We start from the raw sequence: 8,107 nt of genomic DNA, 5'->3' as shown, positions 1-8,107 counted from the left end.
GAGGGTAGATTCATACTAGACATCAGGAGGTGCTACTTCACTGTCAGGGCAGCTAGGCTCTGGAACTAACTTCCAAGAGAAGTGGTGCTGGCTCCTACCCTGGGGGTCTTTAAGAGGAAGCTAGATGAACATCTTGCTGGGGTCATTTGACCCCGGTACTCTTTCCAGGCCGAGCAGGCCATCGCCAGAGGCCCGCCGCATGCTCCAGGGCAGCATCGTTATAGGCTTGGCAGTGCTACGTTGGATAGCACTACAGAAGAAAGAGACTTGGGGGTCATCATTGACCACAAGATGAACATGAGCCTCCAATGCGATGCTGCGGCTAGTAAAGCGACCAAAATGCTGGCTTGCATCCATAGATGCTTCTCGAGCAAATCCCGGGACATCATTCTCCCTTTGTACTCGGCCTTGGTGAGGCCGCAGCTGGAGTACTGCGTCCAGTTTTGGGCTCCACAATTCAAAAAGGATGTGGAGAAGCTTGAGAGAGTCCAGAGGAGAGCCACGCGCATGATCAGAGGTCAGGAAAACAGATCTTACAATGACAGGCTGAGAGCCATGGGACTCTTTAGCCTGGAAAAGCGCAGGCTCAGGGGTGATCTGATGGCCACCTATAAGTTTATCAGGGGTGACCACCAGGATCTGGGGGAACGTTTGTTCACCAGAGCGCCCCAAGGGATGACGAGGTCGAACGGTCACAAACTCCTGCAAGACCGTTTCAGGCTGGACATAAGGAAGAATTTCTTTACTGTTTGAGCCCCCAAGGTCTGGAACAGTCTGCCAGCGGAGGTGGTTCAAGCACCTACATTGAACACCTTCAAGAGTAAATTGGATGCTTATCTTCGTGGGATCCTATGATCCCAGCTGACTTCCTGCCCTTTGGGCAGGGGGCTGGACTCGATGATCTCCCGAGGTCCCTTCCAGCCCTGATGTCTATGAAATCTATGAAATCAACCCAGATATTAATGGGTACTTGCTCATTCGGGCTTGGGAACAAAAAGCAGCTTGGTGGGATGCTAGTCACTTAGTGCTCATGTGAGCTATTGGCTACAGAAATTGGTATGCCTTGGCCACCCAGGCTCGGGTGGATTCCAGCCCTTTTGTTTTTTGATCTTCTCATAGACAGAACATTATACTGAGTTGATTATAAACTGGCATTGAAGGCTGTTTGATGGTTATGCTTATGAATTTAGTTTTGTTAAGACAGATTACCTGGCTCATGAATTGTGCTTTTAACTTGAAAAAATGTTTACTTGACTGTCATCTAAACTGTATTAATCTTTGCTTTTGCAAGGGCCTAAATGTCCCATATGAGTTGCATGTTCCAATGAAGCTATTGATTTTTTGATTTTTTCTTAATGGATTTCTGCCCAAAGGTATCACTAAATTGAAATCAAATTTAGATTTGTGTCAAAGTATCCGTAAAGCTTTCAGATTATCTCTATGTGTTTATTTTTTGAAGTATCTGTTACTCAGTAAAGTGGTTTGGGGGACAAAATATAATTTCAAATCTATGGACAGATAATTATCCAATTTACTTCAATATAAGACAATCTCCCAATTATTAAAGTCTACATATGGAACTTTTATACATTTTTATAATTGTCCAGGTATAGAATCTAATTATTTGTTCCCCTCCCATTGCTACAAAATGAAAAATAAATCTGGGAGGGTCAAGTGGCCCCCCTTCTTCACCCTGCAGCCCTTTTCATCCTCCCCACTCCCCCTTCGTGTCAGATCCTGCACTCCCCGAGCACATGGAAGTAAGTCCAATTTGAAAACACTGACTTTGAAATAAACATGCCTGTAGTAATTTAGTTCATCCAGAACTGTTGCATTTTACCTTTTTGAAACTACTGCAAATTCTTGCATAAGTACTCCATTAATACAGTTCTAAGTAGCACTTTTGTACCTATTTATATAATATACAAACTATTCATGAAATTAGACCAAAGCTAAAAGGCTCATGATTTAGCATATAGTTCATTGGGCTGGGGCCCACCAGATTCAACAGCATGGTGACCCCACAACTTAGCAGTTATCAGTAGGGATCCTGGTTTTCTCTAATAAAGAAAATCCCCAATTTTGGGGTTAAAAAAGAAACCAAAATTCCACATTTTTTCATGATTAAAATGAAATGTCACTAATATATCTATATTTATATCTATATCTATATCTAGATATAGATATAGATATATAAAATGGTGTTTCATTTTGATCATGGAACAATGCGGATTTTGGGTTACTTTTTTAACCTGAAAAGTGGGGATTTTTTTTAAAGCAGAGAAAACCAGGAACTGTGCTGATCAGTACGTATATATCCAGATACCATCCCCACAAAGGAGCCATATGTTAATTAGCCCCTCATTCATGACTGGAACCGGGTGTTCTTGTTGCAGGTCCTGGGATCCTCCAAAAATTTATATGCAGATGGGGCATATGGCAACCTTGTCTGGCTTTGCCTTATCGGGGCAGGGCAACACTAATCATAATGTGACAGACTGAGGGGTGAGGGCAAAACAGATTCTAGGTGAACTGTTTGGGGGCCCCCTTTGATGATGTTTACCAGACATTTCAGGCTGGTGAGGAAACAGGAATAATTGGAAATGGGAAAGAAAGACCCAGCTCAGCTGTTGGAGTGAAGATGAAGTTGAAATGTATCTATCCAATGTAGTGGCTGACACAGACTTGAAAAAGAGTTGGCATTGAGGGGGTTTGAGCACAACAGACACTACGATATCTTATTCAGGCTGCATTAACCTGTCTTTGTGGTGTGTTCCTATCAGCATCTCAACCTTTTTGGCTAAGATCAAACATAGCGTTTTTGGCATCACAGGGAGAGTATCAGGGCTGGATCTGGCCCTCCCAGTGCTGGCCTGGTATTGCAATACCTCCAGGCCTGGTGTCAGCTCTCTGCAGAGGGAACATGCATTGGGTTTTTTTTAAGGGCCTTACGTGTGTGCGTGTGTGTACATGTGCGCATGTGCACACACAAAAGGCTCCTATCAATATGTTTGCCCAATATGGGCCACGTGTTTTATAGTCATGCTCAGTGTTGGTTGCATTTAATCAGGTTCATAGTTGGTTTCTATTACTAAGCACCTCCTGCTTTTGGCAGCAGTTTAATGACAAACAATTTATTTAATGTGGTATCTTTGTATGCAGTTAAAAGCTGAGGTTTTTTTCCCTTCATGCTGTTTGGGGGAAAGCATCGTGTATTCAACTAAATATGGTAGTTATTCTGGGAAAACCATTTTTTGTTTTTAATTTGAAACATTACAATTTTAAGAGACTAATGTAAGTCAGACTGCAACTGTCAAATGGCAAAAGGTTATACAGTGCAAGGCAGGCATTCAAAATGCAAACTCATAAATAAAGAGCCTCAAAATCATGTGGGATTAATTTCTTTAGCATAATAACCTTCCCTTCCCTCAGTTTCATGTTTCTTGGTTTTGATATAGATAACATGCAATAATAAATGAACTGTAATATTAATTTCTTTATGAGAGAGGTAAACTGAGGTCTAACTTGAGAAAAGTGACTTAGAACATAAATGAGAGATCTGAAATACTAGAAAATATATAAGCCAGTGCTAATTAATTGCACAGTCACAGAAGATGCTAGTGACTCACATAATGCAGGGGAAGTGTGGACTGTTGTCACAGCAGCAATCATTTTAGAAGCCACATACTAAAGAATCTGCTTTCCCAGAAAGAAAGTGTGTGGACTGAAAAGAAGTTAGTTTTCACTATTTAAATTCTGATGGAAGTTGACACTAATTACTACCACATGCATTGTGCCCTTTAAATAGTTTAGTAAAGGATCAAAGCCAGAAATACAAAAAATTTTTTGGAGTTGATCATTCTTTGACTTTCTGGAAGTTGTTATAAATGAATTTTTGAACTTATGGAAACAGGATGCCAGCTAGTATTATACCTTCAATTGGTGCTATAGCTATCGCACAAGCAAGGCTAAAGTATGATACAATCCAGTATACATTCAGAAAGCAGGTGTTCTGGAGAAGGTTCCTTTTCCCATATTCATATTCCTGTAAACAAGGCAAGAATGACAGTCGTGGGGCAATCCTCTTTGGATGGCACATGGGTGATACAGGTTCTACCCTTGGCTTTGGAACAGACTTACAGACTGAGTGGGAGTCTGGGGAAGCACAACCTCTGTAATGCTTCAATGGTCTGTTTAAAAAGCTTCAATGGCCCTGCTTTTTCACATAGGTGCTGCGTGGCTAAACCATGCTAAAGATTTAGGTGTTCAGTTCTTCTAGTGATCCAGGCTATCTTGGTACCAAGGCAGATCACTGAACAGATATGTATATCCTGATCTTTGAGACAATCATCTGCTGATAGGAAGTGTGTCTTACAAATATAAGGTGCCTGCCACCAGGATTTGTCATCTGAATGCAACAATTTAAGAAGAAATTTGATAATAAACCTCTGATCCTGCTTCTAAGCTATTCCTACTAGCTGTCTTCTCACTGAAGGAGGGGCTGGAGAAAAGCCTGTTTTGCCTGGACACAACTGGCTGGACACCATGGGCCTTAGAAGGGGAGGGAGCGGAAGAATGCGGGAGAATTCTTTGGCCAAGCTGAAGTGGAATGGCCGTTAGGGAATGAACAATGTAAAAGTGATTGGAACGGGATAGTGTAGGGCTGGGGTGTCAGACTCACCTCGTGCCCTGGATCAGATCTGGTCTGTGGGGCTTCTTGTGGACCAGATGAGCCCAATGTACATGGAGGCTCTGGCCTGAGACACGTGGGCCTTGGCAGTGGCTCCAACTCCAGCTCCAGCATGGGGCTGTGGTGGGGCCAGCAGTGGAGGAGGTTGGACAAGAAGGCAGGCCAAATGGCTGCCTGCAGTGGTGGCAGCCATGTAGATGGACTATGCAGCCACAGAGCAGCTGGGGCTATATCAGCCCTTACTTGCCCTCCTGCCACTGATCACCATGTTCACTGAGCCCTGAGGGCCCCAGATTTTGCAGAACGCCACTTTCCTGGCCACCCCCTCCACTTGGTTGTCCACCAGTAGCCTGGCAGGTCCCATAGGCCATATGCTTTACATTCCTGGCTTAGGGAATGGGGAAAACAATAGAGCTAACTAAAGAGGATCAATCATAATCAAGAAATGTGTGATCTTTAGAATTTAAATTACAGAGAGGTCCTAATAATTGTAAAGCTAAAAAAGATAACTTAACCCAGCAGTTCCCAAACTCTGACAGACTGTGCACCACCAATGTAAAACAATACTCCTTAACCACCAGGAAAGTTTTCAGTTCATCTTTACCACCAACAAATTTTTGTCATATAAAGTAATTACAATAAATCTGTCAATGCATAACACTGACAGGATGTCTGCGTACCACTGGTGGTATGCATACCACAGATTGGGAACTGCTAAAATCTTAACCAATATAGCAGCCTTATCCTACTCCTTTCCCTGCCTTTAGCAGGGTGAGAAAGCAGGTGAAGCCTGAGTGAGTTTCAAGACATTAAATTGTCCTGTAGGGCATACAGCTGAGTACAAATTAGGGGAACTGCAAATTGCATTGGGGGCTGAATGAACTTGCTCTTGTTCTGGTTCTGAAGGAATACAAAGCCATCTTTTTGCCTCACTCTATCAGTACTGAACACAACTTGATTAGAAAAGACAAGCTGGACTAAAAAGTTTAAATGAGAGGTCAGAATGGCCCTTTGGCTATCTGCCACTTGCTCTTAAAAATGCAAATTCTATATAATAAAATGCTTAGAGTAGCTCCCAGAATTTTTTTCTATATTGTATATGATGCTCTATTTACAGATCAACCATGATCTGATCGATTTACAGATATGATCTATTTACAGATCAAGCGTGTTATCTTGGAGAAGAGATAACTTCTCTTGCTCCTGTCTAGCCAGGAAGCAATGGTGGCAGCTCTAGTCTTGAACCTGCAGATGCCACCTCTACAACCACAGCTTTCTGGCTGGGTGGGGCCATAGTGAGCATGTGCTCTGAGGCCTGAGCTGAAACCAGACCTGGAGCCACAAGTCAAGCCACTGGTGGCCAGGAGGAGGCAGGGGAGGGGGCAGCATTCTCCCATTTAAACTTTTCAGTCCAGCTTGTCTTTTCTAATCAAGGTGTGTTCAGTGTTGGGAGCAGCAGGCATTGAAGTGTGTAGGTCTGGGGGAGGCACAGGTACCACATGGAGGTGGGGAGACATTTGGGGTGCACACCAGGGAAAGCAGGGGATTGTGTGTGTGGGGGGTGGGGCATAGGGCACAGGCTTGGCTCTCCTTCCTTCCTGCCCCTCTGCTGCTGCTTTACCTGTCACAGAGGTAGAGGCGGGGGATTAATTTAAGGTGGCCTTCCAATAATTAGATTCCATACATGGACAATTATAATCAATTTATAAATTTTCCATGGGTAGAATCTTACTACTGGGGGGACATTTTCAATTCCGTATCATCCCGGATTTGGGTAAATATGGCATTCTACAATTCTTCCATGTTAACAAACACTTCTTTATTTATCTACACTGACAAGTTCTCACATATTTGAGAGGTCTGATGGCAGGACTTCGAGAGAAGAGTGGAATCCAGACACTTTTCAGCCATTGTGGGAACCTTCACATGTGAAGTGACTTTCCAATCAGGGGCCAAGACCTGTGCGTTGTACTGTGTGACTAGAGAGCCTGTAGCCATGATAGAGGTAAGCAAGGAGGTAGCTGAAAGAAATGGTTGAATCTGAAAAAAAATAATGTGAAGAATGTTTAATTCTGTTTTGTCTTTATCTTGTATGTGTTTTTTTTTGTTTCAGGAGTGCTCTTAAGCTTTCTGCTGTCCCCCAGCTGCACATCTCTACATCTACATTTGTTACAAAAAGTATGTAAGTTCTCTTTTCTTGCTATACTTGGAATTTTACTTCCCTTTGTTGGAATGAAGCACTTTATCCATCATACAGCATCTGTTGTATTTGGATACTCAGTTCCAACTGAGATAAATAAAAGCACAGTGTGCAGTATGCTTTATTTAAAGAGGTGCTTACTAACAAATCTTGTCATGGGTTAGCTATGAAAGTATCAGAGTTTTCTTCTGTTATTAAAAAAAGGATTCAGAATGTCGGGGGTGGGAAGAAAGCAGCTCTCCGAAATGCTTTATGTGGAAAAGCTTGTTTTAAAATGTGGCCACATAGGCATTTTAAGAATACAGTGTCTAATAATCAATGACTAAATACATAGGCCACTTTTTAAATGAAAAAATATTTATAAATTTAAAAACAACAAATGAAATGTGCATTTCTTCCATTTATATCTAGTTATAACAACATTCCAGTATGCTGAGAATATTGTAAAGAATGCTATGTAGAACAATCTTTCAGTGCTTATTGGTACGAGTTTCATTGACTTCAGTGGTGCTACTTGCATAAAAAATAATTACTTATATGTAAAAGTTACAGGATTTAGGCTGTAAATTTATCTTGTTATTGCTATTGAGCTCTTTTAAAAATATATGCTTCTTTTTATTTTGTCTTTGCCCTTTTACTGTGCATCAGTACTTATACATGCAATTACTCTTTTGTCTTTTAAGAAATAAAAGTAGACCTCTGGGGGAAATGATAATAGTTCATTAATTTGACTTGATCATTGCAAACCTAACCGTATGAATAGATAGAACTACCACTTTAAAAAGTAAGTGATGAACTGAGCTGCAAAATTTTCATTTTAATATAGAAATGAAACTTCTCAAGATTTCTAGACTTTGGAAAAGGAACCTGTATTATCTGTAGGATAAGATTTTTATTGATCTGACAGTACCTAGAATGACTAATCAATGAAGCTTGGGAATTAGAACAAGGCCCCTTGTTAACCTTTCTGAAGGTCTTCAGAATATTCATTGAGATTTTTACCATTAAATTCAGTGCAGCAGGATTGGGCCGCAGATTTAATAAACTGACTCTTATTTCCCTCTGTGTAATTTGAATCTTATCTTGCTTCAGGTGAGGTCAAGGACAGAACTGCAGTCTCATCAATTACTATAAAATGGCCCCTTTTATAAAAAATGATAAAATGAAAATGTTTTTATTGTGATAGCACATAGAAAATGTACTTACACAGAAGAACA

Source organism: Crocodylus siamensis, chromosome 1 (genome assembly GCF_052110815.1).
Source record: "Crocodylus siamensis isolate JL-2025a chromosome 1, ASM5211081v1, whole genome shotgun sequence".
Lineage (NCBI taxonomy): Eukaryota > Metazoa > Chordata > Crocodylia > Crocodylidae > Crocodylus > Crocodylus siamensis.
Note: the sequence above shows the minus strand (reverse complement) of the source record.